We start from the raw sequence: 23,494 nt of genomic DNA on the forward strand, positions 1-23,494 counted from the left end.
TTGGAAAACCATTTCAGGTGACTACCTCTTGAAGCTCATCGAGAGAATGCCAAGAGTGTGCAAAGCAGTAATCAGAGCAAAGGGTGGCTATTTTGAAGAAACTAGAATATAAAACATGTTTTCAGTTATTTCACCTTTTTTTGTTAAGTACATAACTCCACATGTGTTCATTCATAGTTTTGATGCCTTCAGTGAGAATCTACAATGTAAATAGTCATGAAAATAAAGAAAACGCATTGAATGAGAAGGTGTGTCCAAACTTTTGGCCTGTACTGTATATATATATATATATATATATATATATATATATATATATATATATAGTCCTAAAATACACTTTCGGTGCAACTTAGACACATCATCATTGTTGTATCCTGGGTTCACTGGGTGTTTCGGGTCTCACAACAGACACCCTCGCCCAGGCGACCCAGCCGGGGTGATCAGTCCCGGCTTGTGTCTAAGTAGCTTTAGTTGTCCACGGATCTCCCCGCTTGATTCACAGCCAGCTGGACGCCTTTTCTGCCGCGTCAGTGATGTTTTTGATGGCGCTTCTGTTGTGCTGTCCCTTCACTCCCAAAATCCTGAGTGCTCTGATGAGAGACTGGCCTACGAATCCCCTGCACCCGACCTCGATGGGGTTGCATCGGGTCCTCCATCCTCTGCTTCGGCATTCGCCTGCCAGCTCCTCATACTTGGCCCTCTTCCTCTCAAAAGTCTTCCCAGGGAACAGTCAACTCCAGCAGGACCACTTGCCTAGTTGTTTCTGACACCAGGACCATGTCTGGCCTGAGTGTGGTCACTGCGATGTTCTCCAGGAATTTGAGCTGTCTCCCTAGGTCGACTTTCAGCTGCCAGTCTCAAGCTGTTGCCAGCAGCCCCCCGCTTGACTCCGGTACTGCTGTGGCTTCCCCCCAGCCCTAACAAAGGCGATGGACTGCCTTGTTGGTTGTTGGTGTTTACTGGTGGAGATCCCTGTGCTGATGACCTCTGCGATGACCCGCAACACTTGGTCATGGCGTCCCCCAGCGCCCTTGGGCAGCAACTCAGGATGTGCTCCAGCGATCCAGCACTCTGGCAGAGAGGGCACAGTGGATTCTCAGCCAGGCCCCAGCGGAAGAGGTTGGACGGGCTTGGGAGGACATCGTACACCGACTGGATGAGGAACTTGATCCGGTGTGGCTCAGATCGCCATAGCTCTGTCCACGATATCTTCCGATCAGCTGCCTCCTCCCATCAGGTCCACGCCCCCTGCTGCCGCATCCCTACTGTCCTAGTGCAGCGGGCTTCCTCCACCCCTGCTCGGACCTCCTCCTGGATCAGCTGACACCTTTCCTTTCCCTGGGCCTTGTTGAAGTGAGGTCTTGGGTTGCTCCCGAGACCTGACCGTCCAGACGCCACTGTTCCCACCAGCTCACTGTGTCACAAGCGGGACTCAGCCTGGTTGACTGCCTCGTGAGCCTTCCACTTCCTGCCGGTTCTTACTTCTATGTCAGCCGAGGAGATGTTGACGTCACCGGAGTCCCTATACAGCAGCACCTCTCTTGCTTGGGTAACCATAAACTCCTCTGTCAGACTACTGAAGGGCAGTTTCAGCTTGTTGTTCCTCCCGTACAAGGCGATGCTGCTGAGGCTTCGTGGTAAGCCCAACCACTTCCGCAGGAAACAGCTGACCTTCCTCTTGAAGTACTCCACGGTGGTCAGTGGCACATCATAGACCAGCAGTGGCCAGAGAAGTCGTGGCAGAATGCCATGTTGGTAGATCCAGGCTTTAAACTTGCCTGGTAATCCTGACATCCACTGCTGTCAGCCAGGTTCCCAACTCCTCTGATGTTGCTTGGAGTGCTGCGGTGTCCTTCAAGGTGCAGTCATAGATCTTGCCCAGGCTCTTAACTGGCTTCTCTCCCACAGATGGAATCTGGGTGCCTCCTAGTGAGAAGCGAAACTGGTCTGTGACCTTCCCCTTCTTCACCACCAGGGACCTGGACTTGGCTGGCTTGAAGTTCATCCGGGCCCAGCTAATGAGACGCTCAAGGCCTTGAAGGATCCATCTACAGCCCGGGACTGATGTTGTAGTCACTGTCAGATCATCCATAAATGCTCTGATGGGGGGCTGCCGCATACCTGAGTTGGTGAGTGGGCCTCTGCACTCCACCTACATACATACATACATGGGCGTAGTGGATGCGGGGTATGCGTGGGACATGTCATGTATATATATATATATATATATATATACATATATATATACATATATATAGCTATTGTATATATATATGTATATATGTTCTAAACGAATAAAAAAACAACAACAAAGCTCACAATTCACATGGCCACCAGAATACTCTTGTCAATAACATTTCACCAACTCACAACCAGCTCTTGTTTTGGAAGCTCGTGAAAGAATAGCTGACTAGTTGTTAACTTAACTCTTAAAATTCCATCTTAGCAGCAATGTGAAAGTATAATGCACTATTTTCTCCTGTTTGAGTAACATTTGAAAAGCTGTCAAAAGAAACGTTGAAAAGAAAAATACCAAACAAGATTGACACTTCTGAGTTGTCTATATTTGTGTGTTTGAGGGTAAAGAATTAATAGTATCCAGAAAGCTTAAATAAACATGTCACTGTTCAATCGACTTGAAACATGGATAACTCAAAAGTATTGCAATAAGTGCCTAACTGGTTGTTGTTTTTCAACTGTTACCCATAGCCTGATTCCCTGTAGTGGCTTTAAAAAGATCCAATAAAGTTTACTCTGCTAATCTTCATTTACAAAAGCACCATAAAGGCTGAAGTTCAGGTTTGACCTCAGTTTCTAAATGTAGCAAGTTTAACAAGTTGACTGTGTCCACATTGGACACATTTTATGAGTGTCTCAATATGCTACTTTTCCGGGCTTAATTGACTCTGAATACCAAGACTCACCAAATCCCCTGTTCACCACTGACATTAAATTTAAAGTGTTTATTATTAGGCTTAAATGGGCCCTGTGTTGGCTCTGTGCTGCTTCTCTCCCTGAGGCCACTGAGAATGTTTAAGCTCATGTTTGTGAGAGGCAGAGAGTTTGGTTTGGACACGCTCTATATCCAGTAGCATTTGTAACCCTCACATTAGCAGGAGTAGCACTATTTACGACAGGAGCCACAGCATAAATAGAATAGCTGTAAATCTAGCAATCATAATGAAAGAAGTAAATATGTTATTAAAATTACATACTAGTACAAGTAGTGACTTCTACATAATTATAGGTAGGATTTCTTAATGTGCAAAATGAAGAAGAAAAACTGAAAAGCTTTATATCTCCTGATAAAGGCTCCAAATCTCCGACCACCAATTTAAAGTCACCTTGTGGCATTTTGTGGAGCCACGTTTTTATGAGTGTGTCCTCTTGTTTTTTGTCTTGGACAGGGACAGTGGACCTCATTTATCAATCTAACGTACAAACCAGTGCAATTCTGCGGAAATCATCCAATGATGGGGCTTGTGCATGATTCATGAAATGTTCTTATATCGTTTATCACAGCATAGGAATGATCAGGTGTTAATAAATGTGATAGCTATTGTCATTTAAACTTCCCGTCACAATATATTCATGGTTTAGAGGCCTTGCCCTGAGTGTTTATGTCAAAGAGGCGTGATATGGCCAACAAAAGAAACTTCTCTCAGCTGGAAGTGGGAGTGCTGACATCCAAGGTTTGCAGCCTGAAGAAAACCTGGAATGGACAGAAATCACAGCTGCAGTTGACAATGAAACTTGAGGTTAAAATGTTGAATTTGTACATCCATGATATATACTGACCAATAGCCTAGAAATATTAATAATACTAGCATATATATTATTTAATATTTATATTGTTATAATAGCCTATTCATGTAAAAGTTTATAACTGACCTTGGCTGTGCGTACTCCCCCCTTGCACCTCTACAGCTCTTTTCAAAATATAATATGTCAGTTCACATGAAAGGTCCCAAAATGATCATTTTAAACATGCTGCTAACCAAATTATTTGAACAGTGTGGTTATTATAGGATTTGAAGTTCTGATTGAAGCTGTGGTTCTTGTGTCAATGAGTCGGTCAGGTTGCAAAACTAATTGGTCGAATGTGTGGGTGGCAGAGTGGATGCAGTATCACAACACGGTTCCAGTCTGGGAGCAGGTCTTGAAGATCAGATCCAGACAGGACTCGGATGTAAAAAGCTCCTACTAATTCCAGGACACTTTTAAATGTTGCTTTCAGTCTTTCTTTATAGCCATGTTTAATAAATCAATTTCAGTTTTTATGTTATAGTTTAGAAATTATTAAATATTATAATAAAATATTGTATGGTTCCCATTAAAAAGAACAATGAAATTGAAATGAAACTCGTTTTTTTGTTTGTTTGTTCTTCAGTTCAAACAAAGTCTTCTTTGTGGTCACTTAACTAGGATTTAGGCATGATGTGGAAACTTTACACCTCCAGCACACATACATTCATAGATTTAATAAGGAAGAAGAAGTAGATGAAATAACTTTTTCACAAAGTCATCTAAGACACCAGCAGTATATTTTGATACGTCCTAAAGCACGTCTGGAGGGATTTTTCAGACATCTTAATGCAATACTGTAAAACTTATTTAGGGAGTTCCATTTTTTTTCCATCTACAGTAAATGGTGTGCAGATGATGAAGTTAATCTGATATAATAATAAACACTGTCATGATGTCAAAATACTCAAAATCCCCTAACTTAAATCAGCATGGAGTTGCAGTCTGCTGAGCAGGACACAGCCATGTTGTTTTTCATCAGAGACAAGTGGACCATCACAGAGGTGGGAATGAAAGATAAAATGTGGTAAACCAGACCCATTCACTCAGCACTCATCATTTGAAATCCTAAAAAACCCTATTTTTCAAGATAAAACCATCGTAGTAATGAAGCTCAGCGTAAGTTCGATCAGGAAGACTTTGTGCTCATCCATTCACAATTCTCTCCATCCCACTCCCACTGCTTCCTCTAATCAGCTGACTATGGGTGTTCACTCTTCTAGTTATCCAATCAAACCTTGCCACGATCTTTCTCAGCCAATCAGGATGCCACTGCAAAATTTAAAATTTTTTGCTCTCTCTTCTGCTGCTGTCAGCCGTTGTTTTAGACAGAATCTTCGCACCCTCCTCCACCCCGTTCACCTCTAGCCATCGTATCCAGAGTCCAGGACAAGCTCAACAAAGGCTCATTCCTCTACTCATCCAGATCATCAGCACTTCTCCATCTTCCTCTTATCTCATCTTCACCACCACCAGCATCTAGACCCCAGGGGGGGTTCCCTATTTGACTATGGATTCACCACCCTCCTTAAATCATACCATCTCTACAGGGTCTAATCGCCAAAGACTTTCCACATTTTCATTCTTATGTGCACATGTTAATAAATATTCTTTTTACTATGAAAACAATTTAAAAACATTTAATCAGCATCTTGATATGCCACGCCTGTCAGGTGGATGGATTGTCTTGGAAAAGGAGAAGTGCTCATTGACACGCATATAACAAATTTGGGACCAAAATTTGAATGAAATAAGTCTTTTGTGTGCATAAAAAAAAGTCTTAAATCTTGAATTTAATCTCTTGAAAAATGGGAGCAAAAGTAAAAATGAAACTAATATAATCCAAATTAAAGCACATGCACACACACACATGTAGTCCAGACTCAGGACTGTGTAATTAGAGAGCTGTGATAGCATCCTTATGAAACATTTGGCCTGTTGCCATATGACTAGCTATCCTCCAAACAGGCACACACACACACACACACACACACACACACACACACACACACACACACAGAGTTGATCTTAATATCTCAAAGAGTATGCTTCATAAACTCATATTTCCTTCTGCGTTTTTTTTTTTTTTTCACCAAATTCAAGCAGCCTAATGGCAGTTAATATGCTTCTCCAACACTTTGTTCCAAAGCAAGATCTCACCACAACTACTGGCTAGATTAAAACAAAATTCAGCATGAGCAGTCACAATCTCCAGAGGATGAACCCTACAGATTTGGATGACCTCCTGACCTTGTTTTATCTTTATCTTTCCAGATCATTCCATATTTGTATCAATGTGAGCAATCATGATCTTTAAAGGATGAACCTTAAACATTTTAATGACCCCCTGACTCTGAATTCCCTTTCCAGGAAAAGGGTGTACATGAACAGCATGTGTGAACCAACACACAACTATGACCACACATAATACATCCCTCCAGGCCCCCAGTGTCATAATGCACACAGTATCAACTCGCTGAGACAATAAAGCCCATTTCTGACAGGAAAAGGAAAATGTTGACTCAGTAGCTCATAATGGCTTAGCGACACAAACTTGTTTGTGTTAAATTTGTCTGTTTAATACTATTTATTTCTTTGAAGTGTATTTATACTGGAATAAATAATGCTACATATCACAGCCTGCATACCTTACAGTGAAACAGAGGTAAACGGCAGTGCTGTATTGTACAGCCCATGCACCCCAGTCTGTAAAAAAAGAGCTTTTTTTCCACAGTTTCAGGCCCTGTCCTGATGGCAGTGTGTGAAAATGTCATAGCCATTACCTCAGCTGGAATTTTGCTTTTAAAAATAGTTGGTAAAAAACAAAACAAAAAAAACAACAGCAAAATCTAATGGTAATTCTAAGTTATTGATAGCTTGCCACTCAATACACTGCATATGATACCATATCTAATTTAATTACAATGTCTGCATTATTACCCTGCACTTTTCCTATATTGTTACTATGCTTTACCTGATAATACCACATGACATATGCAAGCAATATTACTATACTAATTAATTATCAAGTAGGTACTCAGTAATAAAAAATCAAAAAAATCTTCCATTGTATTTTCTGTCCAAGCCCTGCTGAACACAGATTTCTTACCTCCTTCTTCCTTTGTACCTATACATATGTTGTACCTATACATACATATGTTCAAAGTTAATAATTTAATCATAACTCAGAGTTCCATTTTTTTGGGAGCCCTGTGAGGTGATTTAATGTCACATTATTTAACATGATTAATAATTATTATTATTATCATTATTAATTATTTCTGATAGTCCCACAAGTTTCCAACAATTGGTGACCCACTGCAAGGTCTGGTCCCAACACATATAAGTGCTCAGTAAGTATTTTATTGATACTCCTTATATACTAAATGATTTTACTGTAACTTGGGCTGCAGTCCAGTGTAACCTGCTGATTGTTTTTAATTTGGGTGAAGGCGCCATTACCTCCTCAACATGTGATCTGCATCTGGATACATTATCTGGATACTGACAAGCAGTTCATGGTTATTAATAAGCATTGTTGCTACCCTGGATCTGCCAACACTGTGATCGGATCTCAATGTGGGTTGCAATGGTAGCAGCATGTTGTTACAGGTACCATTGAGACATGAAATACAATCCAGGAAGTCCAATTGGAATAACAGATTAATGGCTTACAATTTAAAGCCTCAGGCCTATCAGATGCCAAAAAGCTGCAAAACAGTTTGTAATACTCACAGACAGGACTTTACAACTCCACATCTACTAACAAAAGTTATTACTTGCTGTGACAATGTCACGACAGCTGGTAGTGTTTTCACCTCATGAGTCTGTGTGTATGTGTCTAAATGTGGACCTGGGGACACTAATTATAGGGGAAACTACTGCAGAAGTGTTGTAAGTATTTTTCCAGATGTTTATGTCTGCCTGTCTGTGGACAGATTTTGTCAACACAATAGTGTTGCAAAAGTGCAATAGGAAGTCACAAAACTGTACAGGTGTGTAGTTGAGCTCAAAATCAAGATATGTGTGGTCTGAGCAAGGCAGTGTTCATTTCGTTGACGAAAACTTTGACAACATTTTTTTGTCAACAACCTTTTCTTCTATGGTGAAAATGAGATGATGACAAGCTAAATATAGATCTTAATAATAATAACTAAGATGAAATCTATGTTTAATTTTCATTGACGAGATGAGACAGTGCTGGGCTATTGGACATTGAAAGCCAAGAGTGGTCATTCTCATAATTATCTTCAAATGCTGCATAAGCACCAGGATGTTTTGCTAGCCACTAAAAACATTCACACTGGAGCAGCGTTTGCCATTGGTGTGTGCTGTGAGCTGAAATTCAGCAGTAAATAATCAGTCTGACTGTGTGTCTGACTGTGGATGGTGGAGCTGTTGAGTGGATTTGTGGAGTTTGTTAGTTGCAGCGCAGGACTCCACTCAATCCAGACTGCCTTAGGAAGATTTATGGGTTGATTGACGTTTGACAGGCAGGTAGGAGGCTTGGTTATCTGTGAATGTAGTTGTGCTATAAGTAAACAGTCTGAACTCAGTCTGAACAGTCTGAGTTTTCCCTGACAATTGAAAGTTTAGTTTTATTCGCCAACTCTGAGAGAGGACATTTGTTTAAACCTCCAGACTGACATGTTGCAGATAAAGAAAGAATTCTGGTTTTTATTAAGTTATTTTTCTGCTTCTTCGCAGTGAGTTCGATAAGTCAGAGTTTACAATGAACCTGGGTACAAATCCAATTAGTTATTTTTTGGTGTCAAAGAATAAAATTGAGAGATGCTGAGCTTTTCAAATGAAGATCAGTAAGTGTGTGCTCGTAAATCACCCCTTAAACCTGTCAAAAATTGCTTGAGAAATGAGTTTGTAAGTGTGCAGAAATTATTTGTAGGCTAGTTGTAGAAAAAAGTTGTTTAAAGCAACTCTTACCTTTCTTGCATTTCACACAGCACTTAGAAAAAATTTGAACATCCACAACTCCCACCTCCCTCGAAAGTCCCATCCCCCTCCTCCATTACGCCCTCATTATGTCTATGATAGACATAGGCGTTGGCAAGGTACCGTTAGATACACAGAAGAGGAGAGCAAGTCAATGATGACTGATGAGTTTTAGAATAAGGTTACAGTGCTAACGCTAGATAGGCCTAGTAGCATTAACGTTACTAGTGAGTGGAAACGCACAAGGAAGATAACGTTAATGTTTCAGAGGCTACGCTACAGTGGGCTAACGTTAGCCGTTAGCAACTGGATGCTGTGTTGTCATATAATGTTATATGTTATATTAGAAGCAAACTAAACATAATGTTACCTGTTACCCACAGTCAAATGCAACCCCAGAGTTTTTAAACTTATCCGGGGTCAATGATGACTGATGAGTTTTATAATATAACGTAAACTCTAGATAGTACTGGTGACTGGCAACAAACAAGAAAGATAATACAGAGGCTTAGGCAACGTTAGGCTAACAGTTAGCAACTGGATGCTGTGTTGTCATATATAATGTTATAGCCTGTTACATTAGAGGCAAACAAAAAATACCTGTCCAACAGAAACTCTGCGACAATCTCATCCCTTTTTAGCTCAGGATGTAACGCCAGCAGTTGCGTCAGTCAGAGGCCTCCACGTGGGGAAGACAGACAGGATGCTCGGCCAATCATTGCATTCGGTCCGAATGCAATGATTGGTCTGAGTTTTCTTAGAACCATATGAGAATGGTATAATTATGAGTTTTTATCTCTATTGGAATTCACTTACATTTTAGTGTGCCATCAGCTTATTAATAGCATTTTAACCTAATCAAAGAAAAGTGTAAAATTTCCAGAAAGGTAAGTGTTGCTTTAAGATTAAAAAAACACAGATAATATAATGACTAAAAGTTGACTAAAATGTCATGAATTTTCATTGACTAAAACGTTTTGAATTTAGGGTTAGGACTAAACCTATGAAGGATAAAAATTGACGAAAATGGGACTAAAACTAATTAGCATTTTTGTTTCAAGACTAAGAATCAATCAAAAATAGCTGTCAAAATTAACACTGGAGGTGGCCACTGACCCTCAGCTTTATGCCCGTAGTTCACAAAACTTTACACATGTGTAATTGAGATAACAGTAAAGGTCAAGTTCGAGGATTGGTGTGGTCTGAGCAAGGGGGCGAGAAGTAGGGGGGTAGGAAGCTTGGAAAGGGCCATTGCTCCCTGACTTTGTACCCCTGGCCCACATTCATTGATTGTTGTTTCTTGTCTAGATTGATCCCATTGCAAGATAGTCCCTAGTCATGTCTGTAATTATTAAATCTTTTGTTGCGACACATGTGAGATAAATTCCTAATTCTATGTGTGAATGTAGAATGTGTGCTTGGCTGTATTTGATTGTCCAACACAGCACCTTACCATATGACATCACATTGTGCTGCAGCAAAAGTTGAGCAAGGTTCAACCAGACAACACTGCATTTTCACGTGGGGCTGAAGTCAGTGGAAATGTGGCCTTAGGTGACCTTTGAACTAGCTGGCCAGCCTTTTTCCTTGTGGTCACGCTGTACAGGTCACCTTCACAACTGGCTGAGATCCATAACATGCTGTGACAGGGATACAGACCTTGGTTGTAAATGACATAATGGTTGCCAGATAGAATTTATGTTTGCCAAAACTGTAATAATTATAAGATTTATAAAATACCATTTGTTCTTGACTATTGTGCAGTAAAAGTCAAAGTTAGGTATAAAGGTTCACTGCTTATTTCTGACTACAAAGAGAAAAGCATTTAAGGTGACAGTTGAAGGATGGTTCAGAGAATCAGTTCTGACCTTGCAGTGATGGACATAAGCCAAAGATAAGAAGTTTACCTTTCAAACAAGTTAATACTGCTACGGAAACAAGAGTTTTTGTTTTGGTATTCTCAAGTCTTTTCCCTGAGGGGGAAACATGTCCACATTGAATGTTAAAATGTATCTCCAAATCCTGGCTGAAAGCTCTAAAAATATGGGCAATAAAAGGGCAGTTGTCCTGTTGGCAGGCCCAGCTGGCCACCAAGAGGGCACTCTTTACTGACTTGGCTGATAGAAATCTGCACTGACATTTCCCTCTCCTTTCTATCTGAAAGAGCCCAGGACTGACATTACAGCTAAGCATTTCAAAGGCCCAGTCAAATTGCTCTTTTTGATATTCAGTCAGGCCAGCCTTCTGGGGACCCAGGGCTTGGGGAATCATATAAAAGAAGAGATGACAAGGAGTATCTAAGACCTAGACACTTTTCAACAAAGCAGGGAAGAAGCTGCAATATAGCAGGACGATGACCGAAATACAAGACCTCGGTGAACTTTATGAACTCAATCATGGCATGTGTCCAACTGAAAAAGTCCAAAACGTCTACCTGTTAAGGTATTAAAAGATTTCACATTGAGGCATGAACTTTACAGAAAATGTTTTTGTTGGATCTAAATGGTCATGGAGAGAAAGAAACTGTGTGAAATCAGAATTAGGTTATTGCAAAATTAAGATATGTAAGACATTTGTATCCAAAGAGTGTTTAAAATGGATTAATTTTAAGACTATAGACACAGAGATAAATGTCCTCTTCTCTTACATAGAAGCAACAGTCTTCCTCTGCACTAGCTGCTGTTTTCTTTCTCGTGTTAGTGCTGGTTTTAAATAGTATTTTCCACAAGCTGTCCAAATCATTTGCAAAGTTTTTTGCCACCACACTGACACTTCTCTCCAAAAATACTAACCCAACAGGAAATATTCTAGGAAACCCTCAAAGGAAATCTGTGGTATGAGTCATAGGCTATTTTATTTAAGCAGAGTTGCTCTGCCAACCCGGCAGAATAAATAATAACATTGTACATTTCTGCAAATCACAGGTATGTTAAATTTGTACATTTCATATGTAGCAAATATGTTGAAACTTTACATTTCAATTTCATGTTGTGACAATGCTGAGGTTAATGTGTGGTTAGGTTTGGGCACAAAAAATACTCCTAGGTTTAGGAAAACATTATGTTTTGGCTGTACCCTGTTTACCCTGTTTGGTTGCTACAAACACAACTGGAAATGTCCAGAATACCCACTGCTGTCACAAATATGGCTGGAAATGTCCTGAGCTGTCAATGTAAATAATACCCACTTACAGTTGCAATCAAAATTATTCAACCCCCATTGCATATTAGGCTTATTGGCAAAATATACAATTTCTCAGCTGTTTGCAATAAACAAAGTAGACAAGAACAGTTGAAATAGTTCAATAAAACTAATATTACCATGGGTTTTATCCAAATTCAACACAAAATGCTACTTTTAATCACTACTGCAGTCTCAAAATTATTCAACCCCCTGTCTCAAGCACACCTGGTGCAACTAATCAAGGGCTTCATTAGTTCAGGTGTGCTTGAGACAGAACACATAAATACCTGGACTGGCTAGGGTTTTGTTGAGAGTGACGTTTGATTGCATGTTAGAAATATGGCTAAGTCAAAAGAATTGTCCAAAAAGTTCAGAGAAGAAATCATTGCCTTGCACAAACAAGGAAAAGGATACAAAACGATAGCAAAAGCTCTGAATGTTCCTAGAGATACAGTTGGAAGCATAGTTCGCAAGTTCAAAGTTAAAGGAACAGTGGCTACACTACCTGGACGTGGCAGAAAGAGGAAACTATCAGCAGCTGCCACCAGATTCCTGAGGAGGCAAGTGGTCAAAAACCCTCGAGTGACTGCAAAACACCTGCAGCAAGACTTGGTGGCAGCAGGCACTGAGGTTTCAGTTTGTACAATAAGGCGCATACTAAACACTGAAGGGCTCCATGCCCGGACTCCAAGACGTACACCACTACTGACCCAAAAGCACAAGAAAAGTCGGCTCCATTATGCTCAAAACCATATAAATAAGCCACAGAAGTTTTGGAATTCTGTTCTGTGGAGCGATGAAACAAAACTGGAACTTTTCGAGCCTATGAAACAGCGGTATGTCTGGAGGAAGAAGAATTAAGCATATGCTGAAAAGAACACCCTGCCTACAGTGAAGCATGGCGGTGGCTCAGTGATGCTCTGGGACTGCTTTGCTGCCTCTGGCACTGGAAACCTGCAGCGTGTGGAGGGCACAATGAATTCGGTCAAGTATCAGGAAATCTTAGGTAAAAACGTTGTGCTGTCTGTGAGGAAGCTGAAGCTTGGGTGTCATTGGACCTTCCAACAGGATAATGATCCCAAGCATACCTCAAAGTCCACCAAGGCTTGGTTTCAGAAGAAGAAATGGAAGATTCTAGAGTGGCCGTCACAGTCGCCTGACTTGAAACCCAAAGAAAATCTCTGGTGGGATTTGAAGAAGGCGGTTGCAAAACGCACACCCAAGAATATTACTGAACTGGAGGCCATTGCCCATGAGGAATGGGCTAAGATTCCTCAGGAACGGTGTCTGAAGCTGGTGTCTGGCTATGCATCACGTTTGCAGCAGGTCATAACAGCAAAAGGGTGTTCCACTAAGTACTGAAGATGCTTGTCATGAAGGGGTTGAATAATTTTGAGACTGCAGTAGTCATTAAAAGTAGCATTTTGTGTTGAATTTGGATCAAAACCCTTGTAATATTAGTTTCATTGAACTACTTAAACAGTTCTTGTGTAATTTGTTTATTGCAAACAGCTGAGAAATTGTATATTTTGCCAATAAGCCTAATGTGCAATGGGGGTTGAATAAATGTGATTGCAACTGTAGGTTCTGACAAGCATTGCTTAAAGTATCCAAACCTGCCATTAAATTATACCCGCTTTTGTCACAACAAGCATGGCTTGAAATATCCCAACCTGTCATTAAAAAGATACCTGTTTTTGTCATGAGAAGCATGGCTGAAAATGTTGCGAACTGTCATTAAATACCTGCTTTTGATACTACAAGCATGCTTTAAAATATCTCAGCTAATGCTGGATAGATCATGTGAGAGCTGCCAATGACTCAGCAGGTGTTGGAATAACATGGATGAAAGTAGTGTCCCCAGTATATCTAGCCCTCACTTTTTAGGTTGGAAGCACTTTCCAATTGAAATATAAACTTAGGAGTACACTGGGTCCTTCCAGATGTTTTTACATTTTGTAAAGGGACAGTGCTAAAACACGGTAATGGTTGACAGATAATGTAACTGTATGTGGACTTGTTGAAAAAGGGGTTATACAGGACCTCTGTCAACATTCATATGAAATACAGGGCTATGCCCATCCTGATCTCATCCCAGGTCATCACATATCAGTGTCAGTGCAGTTCACGTCTACATATTACACACTAGGTATCCTCCTGTGTTTGTTGTTGACATTCTGGGACGGCGTGGTCAATTTATGCTGTGCAACACAAGCATGTGGTTAGGTTTAGAAAAAAACCCATCATGGTTTGGCTCTACATGCATACAGGAAGCGAACACCAACCTCCCAGGTAAAAGTCCTGGGTTTATTGGACCCAGCCACCCTCCCACCAACCCTCCCACCTGCCCTATAGGGACTTTCCAGCCTCTTATATTACATCGTCAGTGGCAGCGTTTCAAACTGACACCATGCACTGGTGTAGCATACTGCCATGACAGGTGCCGTCCCACCGCGTTATTGACTTATAACACCCATCCTTGTATCATACTGCTGGGACAGGTGCTGTCCCACTGAGTTATAAACTGATGCTGCCCAACAAGGTATCATACTGCTGTGAAGGGTGGCTTGTGGCGTCAGTGTCTGATGCCGAAATCACTGACAAGAGGCGTTATTTGACGGGCTGCTATGCCATGTTACAGTCTCAGGCTTCAGTCAGCTGCTGTCAAGGCAAACTCCTCCTCAGAGAAAAAAAAATGTGTCCAAAATCAGTTTTTCATTTGAAAAAAAGTGAGAAAAATTTAAAATTCAGTTCAACTTTAATGCAGATAGACTGTAGACATGAAGTATACATTATTCAGCTATATTATGTTGACTTGATATTAGTATATACTAGGTTTATCAGGAATGCAAAAAGATGATCAGGTCATTCTTCTTTTGTCTGAACCATTGTTTAAATTTCAAAAAGGAAATGTCCCCTCACACAGACTCTCTGGCTATGGCTATGTCTTTAGCCCCAGAGCCTGTGCCTGATAGGACCATTTGCTAATTTACCCAGATGTTTCATCATATATCTACCCTAATACAACCAGTAATCTACACCATGACATTGACACTCACAGTCTCTGTTCCGGTTACTACATGCTGCTCTCTGCTGGTAAAACACCAAGAAACCAATCTGTTCACACTTAGATCACTGTTACACTCATCACTATTCACATGTGGGAATGGTTTTATATGATAATTATGACATACCAGACATTCTCAGAAGCTGTCTGTACAGAAGCAGTTATTCACCCATCTCCATTATGTCCTATACCCAGTAACTATGCTTTCCCATCTCTCTACCACCAAGTATTACTGACGCCAGTCAAAGTTCAGCATGTGGACGTATACAGTATACCTTAACTTTATCAGTACTGTCACCCTGTTTTTCCTGTGTTCCTTATTAGATCCCAGTCTGTAATACTTTAAAGCTGCATCAGTCAGAATTCTATATTGACAATGCCTAACTTCCTCCAATAAGAACAGGTCTTGAAAAGTATTCCTGTATTTGTCGCATTTGAATAAGTGCTCTTCAGATACAGCGACACATGTCTGCAAAATCCTTCTGCCCGGTTAAGTTTAGGTTTTGTTTCGGTCTAACTATACTCCATAATGTTGACTTGAAAATTTCCAACCAGAATGAGTCACATGATGAAACAGAAATGATAGACTAGGTCAACAGCAATGATGAGAAGGAGAAGAGGTCAAGGATCTGTCGCTATGCTCATGCTGCAAGGCCAACAACCATCATGGCAACAAAGCCAGGGAGCTGGTTGTGGACTTTGGGAGGAAGCAGCCAAGGAACAGCAAACTGCTGAGAATCCATGGGACACTTATGGAGAGAGTGAGCACCTTAAGGACTCTGTGAGTCACATCACCGAGAATCTGACACGATTGACATACACAGGCGAAAGGCCAGGCAATGCCTTTTTACCAGCTCAGACAGCTTAAGAAGTACACACAGTATCTCTGGAGGTCCTAGACTTCTACTCTGGTCATATGGAAAGCATCATAACAGAGGGCATCACCAACACGTGCATTCACACTGCATAGTACGGGGAAATTCAGTACACTACTGGCGCACTCAAAACAGTCCAAAAGTTGAGCGTGGAATGATGGGCACTTCTCACCCTCAACGGTCGCCATCTTTGTGATGCAGCAGAAGCTACATCACAGACTTCCCAACTTTTGACATGGCGGCTGAGGACAACAAGGAGCCTGTTAGTTATACTTTCTGCATAAAGTACCAGTACTGTTTTCGAATATAAGTCATATCAGTAATGTTTGGTTCCGCAGACAATGATGCCAGTGCTAACATTAGCACTCGCTAGATAGTTAACTTACTCCTAGCTACGGCAGCATATTTTAATCAGCACTGACGTTGTGGCATAAATTTAAGTTTTGAAACCTGTGAGTGGAGATAGCAGTCAAATGTTGGCAATAGTGCTCCACCGCCCATTTGCAATACGCCGTTTAAAAACAAGACGCAGAGGCTGTTGAGGTTTTGTTTAAAACAGCTATTTGATCATTATGTGCGTGTGAATGTATATATGTCTATATACAGTACAGGCCAAAAGTTTGGACACACCTTCTCATTCAATGCGTTTTCTTTATTTTCATGACTATTTACATTGTAGATTCTCACTGAATGCATCAAAACTATGAATGAACACATGTGGAGTTATGTACTTAACAAAAAAAGGTGAAATAACTGAAAACATGTTTTATATTCTAGTTTCTTCAAAATAGCCACCCTTTGCTCTGATTACTGCTTTGCACACTCTTGGCATTCTCTCCATGAGCTTCAAGAGGTAGTCACCTGAAATGGTTTCCACTTCACAGGTGTGCCTTATCAGGGTTAATTAGTGGAATTTCTTGCTTTATCAGTGGGGTTGGGACCATCAGTGGTGTTGTGCAGAAGTCAGGTTAATACACAGCCGACAGCCCTATTGGACAACTGTTAAAATTCATATTATGGCAAGAACCAATCAGCTAACTAAAGAAAAACGAGTGGCCATCATTACTTTAAGAAATGAAGGTCAGTCAGTCCGGAAAATTGCAAAAACTTTAAATGTGTCCCCAAGTGGAGTCACAAAAACCATCAAGCGCTACAACGAAACTGGCACACATGAGGACCGACCCAGGAAAGCAAGACCAAGAGTCACCTCTGCTTCTGAGGATAAGTTCATCCGAGTCACCAGCCTCAGAAATGGCAAGTTAACAGCAGCTCAGATCAGAGACCAGATGAATGCCACACAGAGTTCTAGCAGCAGACCCATCTCTAGAACAACTGTTAAGAGGAGACTGCGCCAATCAGGCCTTCATGGTCAAATAGCTGCTAGGAAACCACTGCTAAGGAGAGGCAACAAGCAGAAGAGATTTGTTTGGGCCAAGAAACACAAGGAATGGACATTAGACCAGTGGAAATCTGTGCTTTGGTCTGATGAGTCCAAATTTGAGATCTTTGGTTCCAACCGCTGTGTCTTTGTGAGACGCAGAAAAGGTGAACGGATGGATTCCACATGCCTGGTTCCCACTGTGAAGCATGGAGGAGGAGGTGTGATGGTGTGGGGGTGTTTTGCTGGTGACACTGTTGGGGATTTATTCAAAATTGAAGGCACACTGAACCAGCATGGCTACCACAGCATCCTGCAGCGACATGCCATCCCATCCGGTTTGCGTTTAGTTGGACGATCATTTATTTTTCAACAGGACAATGACCCCAAACACACCTCCAGGCTGTGTAAGGGCTATTTGACCAAGAAGGAGAGTGATGGAGTGCTGCGGCAGATGACCTGGCCTCCACAGTCACCGGACCTGAACCCAATCGAGATGGTTTGGGGTGAGCTGGACCGCAGAGTGAAGGCAAGGGGGCCAACAAGTGCTAAACACCTCTGGGAACTCCTTCAAGACTGTTGGAAAACCATTTCAGGTGACTACCTCTTGAATGCCAAGAGTGTGCAAAGCAGTAATCAGAGCAAAGGGTGGCTATTTTGAAGAAACTAGAATATAAAACATGTTTTCAGTTATTTTACCTTTTTTTGTAAAGTACATAACTCCACATGTGTTCATTCATAGTTTTGATGCCTTCAGTGAGAATCTACAATGTAAATAGTCATGAAAATAAAGAAAACGCATTGAATGAGAAGGTGTGTCCAAACTTTTGGCCTGTACTGTATATATATATATATATGTATGTATGTATACACGTATGTGTGTGCATATATATATATGTGTGTGTGTGTGTGTGTGCATGTATACCATATCTTATCAAAATGAATTAAAAGGTAATCAAGAGCACCAAAATCTAAGCATAATCACTGTGTTGAGTTGTATTATCAATGTATTATCGATATATTACTACTGCATCATCCATTTGTTATCACTGTTTGAATTTAAAAGAAAAAGCCAAGCAAGATCCATATATAATAGCAGAATGAAGCCCTATAGTAAAATCAAGCCAGGAGAAAGATGGAGCTGCTCCAAGCACTGGGAGACTAGGCTCACTGGCAGGCTAATAGTCCAAGCACCTGCACCATACGCACCAGCTCTGGCCTGGATAATTGGGATACATGAAGGGAGGGGGTAAGATAAGGTAAAACAACCCGCCCAACCAGTGTTAACTGGTTTGAGGGGGCTTTCAGAGTAGTTCTACACATATGATAAAATACACATAAAACTTAGGAAAGTGAGCAAGAGAGAGAGAGAGAGACCAGGTATAAAGGTCAGTGCCCAAGCCTTTTGGGTTCAGTTCTTGATCCGGACCACCAACTCAAATGGGTTCATTTGGATGTCATCTCTGAGCAAAGAATAAACCTTCTTGCATTGGACTTCTGATCAGCCTCCTGGTTTTTCTTCAGAGTGCTTCGGACTTTCTTTGGTTTTATTGGAAGCAATTTTTACTGAATATTGATCAACACCACAGACCAGGGGCGATTCTAGGATCAGAGGTTTAGGGGTGCTGAGCACCCAGAGAGCTGCCCGGCCAGGCAAGATAAACTTCACTGTTTTGTACATTTTAACTCAATTTCATCCCCACATTTGTGAAAGAAAAACACTTTTTGGGAAAGTCTGTGACTAAACCATCAAATCTGATAAAGTTTATTTAATTGCTGAGCCACAGCAAAAGAGGAATGGATTGGAATCATAAAAGAAACATATCGTAACCCTAATTTCTGGGGGAAGACAACTCATTTTGATACAGCAGCTCCTCAACATACACATAAACAGTATGTATGTTTCTGGAGTAAACCAGCCCCCTATAGTGAGTACCAAAAATACCAATACTGTATGGTTTTGACACTTTTCTAGCTTGTTAAAAATGGACATACAGTAAAAAAAAAATAATAAAAAATAAAAATCTCTCAAATTTTAGGGGTGCTGGGATTCAATTTAGGGGTGCTTCAGCACCCCCAAAAATGGGCTAGAAACGCCTATGCCACAGACTATTTTTTGGGTCGAGGGCAGCCAATTACTCCACAACAAGGCAATTAAAAAAAAAAGCTTGAACACATATCACATTCACATAGACTCATTTACAATTTTGCTTTCAACAGAGCTACACCCAAGGAGGCAGCTCAAAGTTCCTGCTTCTTTTCCTTTGTCTTTGTCCTGACCACATGGTCAGACAAACCGTCCCCTGATCTGAAGGCATCTTGTAGTTCTCTGTTGTCAGACATTTTGTTTTGTAGGCCAAACAGCCCTTTGATTACCACACCCGCCATTGTCCTTCTCTCTCTCTCTCTCTCTCTCTCTCTCTCTCTCTCTCTCGCAGACACACACACACACACGCACACACACACACACACACACACACACACACACACACATACACATCAAGCTTGTATATAGATAGTTAGAATCTGTGTGTTTTGTTTTGCTTTGCTTCCTTAATGAATAAATATATTTTTGGAATCGTACCTGTTGTCTATTTAATGTTGCACAAGAATGAATGAATAGTCAACCTCTGCTGCGTCAAGAACTCCAAAATCCTTCAGGCTTTACTATTAAATAATTCCAAACTGATAGTTTAGTAAACTCTTTGAGAGTAATATCTTTAACTGGCTATCATTTTCCCCTTTTCGGGAATGGTGCCCCACAAAGGTGATTCAATGTAAATTAAGTCACATTATTTCACATAATTAATAATTATTATTATTAATTATTAATTATTTCAGATAGCCAATTTGATACTTTAATTCGAGATCTATTACGAGGTCAGGCCCGCGTTAAGGCCCAACAAATGGTGCTACCATGTAAACATAGCACTGATGCCTAGATCACAACATTTTGGGTGTCCTCATGTGACACATACAGTAGTATTGTTATAGATTCCAAACAAAAAGTATCCCCGCCTAATAGATTCCCTACATTTTTGGTGCCCCCCATGAGGCCTACTATTGTAATTTACAACAGCCTGAAACAAATGACTACAGTTTATACTCCAGAACAACAAAATAATAAAGTGTCTTCCACTCTGAAATCCATAAAAACAAACATGATAATATGGATATGTGGAGTGTTATATAGAAACCAGGCTCCAGGTTTGGCCAGGTGCACCACATGTGTGACCCTCTTCTAGTCTTAGATATGAAAGCGGAGATTAAAATGGATCATTAAAGCTGTAGAGGAGGGAGACAGTTTCTCCTTTTATAATACCAACTCCTTTGAGCAATGTAACACACACACACATGAACACACAGAGCACCCCAGGATTTTGACAGCTCCTGTGTGTGTGCCCTTTGATTGATGAGCCCTATTCCAAATGTTTTTTCATCCAAATCAGTGGGAGTTTAAGTGCCTCGTGCATGTTAATACCAAACAAAACATTAGCCGGAGCAGTCCCATTGCTAACTCCCTCTCTGCTGATTTCATCACTCATCTCTCTGTGGCTCCACATGACTCCAGGACACAGAGGGGTAGAGATGGAGGGAAAATGGAAGGCAGACACCATTAGAGGTTGGTACACACATGCTGCATAAGTTTTTATGGTTTTATGGAAACTGTCATTTTATCTTTGCTAGGTCAGCAACTCTGGATTTGTCTTTAAGAAGTTGTGTTGCATTTCTGAAACCACTCAGTGACCATTTGTGAGTTGTACATGAAAGCCTGCTCATCTGTTAACAGGATCAAGCCTTCAAGGAGATGATGGATGACTTTAATTGAACTTTGTAGTGCATCGCATGTTCTCCATGTGGTTAACAGGATGTACATCAACAAAAGAAACAGGACATTTCCTACGTAAATGCATACACGACACTGGTCTACTCAATATGGGTTGGGCCCATGTTGGACTCATTCATCTGAGACAACCATCCCTCTGGCTGTCACTAGCCCTTTTTACACTGCCTCTTCAAGGCGGGAATTTAACGCTGTCATGCCGCCTCACTGTTCTGTATAAAAAGTACAATCGCAGAATGAAGGGACAGTGTTGTCTCGCCTCTGAGCCAGGAACTGGGGTAGTAGCAGTGTCAAAACAAGGTCTGTGTAAACAGAACAGCTGGCAGGATGGGACAATGGAAAAAATGGCCGTTACATTTTGATTACATGTTATGTGTGCGACCTGCCACTGGAGATATAAAAGCAAGTGATAGCAGTTAGCAGCTAACTCAAAGAAGAGGAACAGCAGCCAAAAATGTCTGCAAATTGGGAAAACAATGAAGTCTGGAAGCTCCTTACCCTCTGAGCAGAGGATGAGATCAACCACCAAATAACAGGGACAGTAAATGATTTTTTTGCCATGTTACGCCATTGTTAATGTTTAGAAAGCACTGCAGACGTGTATACTATGTATCACTTTAGAGGCTAACGCACTTGTATACATGTCACGCCTGTCACGCTTCTTTCGACTCCACAATGCTGGCATGCTGTCTAAAAAGCGGCATGATGACGTTGTTGTTTGGTTCTGTGTAAAAATGGAAAAAAAAAACTTCATAGCAGCCCTACAGCGCAATATCTATGTAAAAACAGAGACTCCAGTCTCAACAAATTCTCACTCCCAACTTGTAAAATGTGTCAGCTTGGTCAGTGGCTCCACACTTCAAACTGTGATGCTTTAGATTCACTTCAAGCGACAGTTTTGGACATGTCACTTTCAACTTGTTACATGCATAGTGTCTTTCAAAATAAACTTATGTCTTCACAAGAAACAGATTTCATCAAAACTACTTTAGCTTTAGGCAACAAAACTACCTGGTTAGGTTTAGAAAAATGATCATGGTTTGGGTCAAAATAACTACATTTACACTAATGAGTATGTCACTTGATGACTATGTCACATTACATATATTAGTAATTATGCCACATGGTTGATAAAATTCAAGTTTACCTTTGGCTTCACATGGAACACAAACACTAGCCTCCAGGGGGTTACTGAGCAGGCCGCTGTATATGACACCCTGGGAATAAGAACAGGGAGAGAGTCTACAGTGTAGTTCATACACTTAACTGATAAATCAGGGAACGACGTAGGTGCTAACATGGTCCCACTCCACATATTAACGTTTGGTCATGGACTTTCCACACTGAGATATGACATGCAGGTACCCTGGGTGTGTTGGTTGTTGATGTGGGAACTGCCCATTGGTCCGACAGCCCATTGGTCCGACATCCCATTGTTCCGACCATATTAAATCCATTGTTCCAAAGTCCATTCCGAAATCATCATGATGCCCTGTGGTTAAGGTCTGGTTAGGTTTAGGCACAAAAACCACTTGGTTAGGGTCAGGAAAAGATCATGGTGTGGGTTAAAATGAAAAAGAAAGTAACATACACATAAGCCGTGAGCCTGCTTCGCCTCAAGCCTTTCCCAGCTGACCCAGAGCCGGTCGCGGCGCACCATCGGTAGACATATGCCCATCGGGAGCTGTTCAGCACTGCGGACCGTCGGACTAATGGGATGTCGGACCAATGACATGGACCCGTTGATGTTCTGGGACGCTGTGTCAACTTCAGCCTGTTACATGCATTGTCTGTTTTCAAAATACACTTCCATTTTCACAGGAAATGTACAGTTTGCATACAGTCTCTTTCAAAATAAAAACACTACATCAGTGCAACACCACAAATTGACACTTTCTTCTTTCAACAACAAACGCACGTGGTTACGTCTAGCCAGCACACGCACATGGTTAGGTTTAGGAAATAAAGTACATAGTTGGGTTTAGTAAAAAAGAACAGAGTTTAGTTTTACAATCATATGGGAAGGAAACACCAGCCTCCAGGGTGAAGGTCAGTGGTTGTTGGACCCATCCACCACCCCTCCCACCCACTGCGCTCAGACTTTGGCTCCCTTAACTTACAATGTTGTCCAGCCGCATTTCAATTAATGGCTACTGGCTGCATATCATGCCGATGTGGCGTCTGATGTCAGTATTCAGCAACTTCGCAGTGAGACCCGGTTTTAGGCGCAGACATTCTCAGTCACCTCTGTCAACTCTGGCGAGAGGACAAGAAGAGCGTGCTTTAAGGTGAATAAGGACTGGTGTGAAGGAGGGAATGTGAGGTGCTGTCCTGTTCCTGCTGTGGATCATTGCTATTTACCTTTCAGAGGTGGCTGCAGAGTCACTGCCCAT

General features: G+C 41.2%; 1 pseudogene; it reads right to left on the reverse strand.

Moving 5' to 3' along the window:
- Positions 1–457: 457 nt before the first annotated feature.
- On the reverse strand, positions 458–23,494 carry LOC144458796 (uncharacterized; annotated as a pseudogene).

Source organism: Epinephelus lanceolatus, chromosome 19, assembly GCF_041903045.1.
Source record: "Epinephelus lanceolatus isolate andai-2023 chromosome 19, ASM4190304v1, whole genome shotgun sequence".
NCBI lineage: Eukaryota > Metazoa > Chordata > Actinopteri > Perciformes > Serranidae > Epinephelus > Epinephelus lanceolatus.